We start from the raw sequence: 1,077 nt of genomic DNA on the forward strand, positions 1-1,077 counted from the left end.
TTTAATATGCAGACAGATAGTGAGGTTAAGCTTCACAGCCTAATTTGTTTGATAATAACAATAAGCTTGTCTTCTGGATAGTCAACAACCTAAGTTTGCAGAGCGAAATTAGAGAAAAAGGAGGGCTGCAAGGTATGCCAACATCTTGGCCCTAGCATTCTAAGGCCAATTAAAACTCAGGACATATGAGAATTTGTACTGTAATGTCATATAACTCGGTATTTTCCCAAATTTTCTGATCAAGGAGATTATTGGGCCAAAGAGAAAAGTGATCAATGATTCAGAGTGTGCCTGCGGAGAGTCACATGGAGAGAAATCATTCTCTAAGACTTTCACATAGAGCACACTGGCCAAGCAATGGCCGTGACTCATCCACATGGCTGCACTGACAAAGGTTCTACAATCTGAGGTACAGGATCTCAGGATAAATCCTGAGAGGATTTCACTGACCTTATCAGACCCAAAAGTTACAAGTCTTGTTGCATAGTTCCTGCTTTACCTTGGTGTTAACCATCCAGTAGAAAAATATGAAGACGAAATATAGGAATTAAAGCCATGCTGTTATGTTGAGCTGTAGGGGACTGAGGTTAACAATTTCTGACATTGCCAGTCAAGCAGAAGACCCAATGCTATTATGGGCTACTGGACTCTTTTAGAATATTTTGCTGAGTTTACGCAGTTATAATATTTAAATAACAGAACTTAACTAAAAAAGGTATACAGATGAATGTCCATGTTGTGTCTGTGTATTCAAAGTAGTTAGGATAGATATATAGTTACATTCTCTTAATGAATAGAATGATTTGAAAATGGTTTTTGTAAATAGGATATCAAGTCCACATCTTGTACAGCAATTAATCACTAAGAAGAATGTATGCAGTGTGTTAATTATTGAAACTGTCCTAGTGATTTGATTTGAAAATGTCTCATTGCTATTTGTTTTTTTTTAATTTTTTATTTATTTGAGAGAGAGAGAGAGAGAGAGAGAGAGAGAGAGAGAGTGGTGTGTGTGTGTGTGTGTGTGTGTGTGGCCAGCTCAGCCCACCAGGGGGCGGGGCTGGCTGGCATGTGGTGCTG

Source organism: Octodon degus, unplaced genomic scaffold (assembly GCF_000260255.1).
Source record: "Octodon degus isolate 3935 unplaced genomic scaffold, OctDeg1.0 scaffold00635, whole genome shotgun sequence".
NCBI lineage: Eukaryota > Metazoa > Chordata > Mammalia > Rodentia > Octodontidae > Octodon > Octodon degus.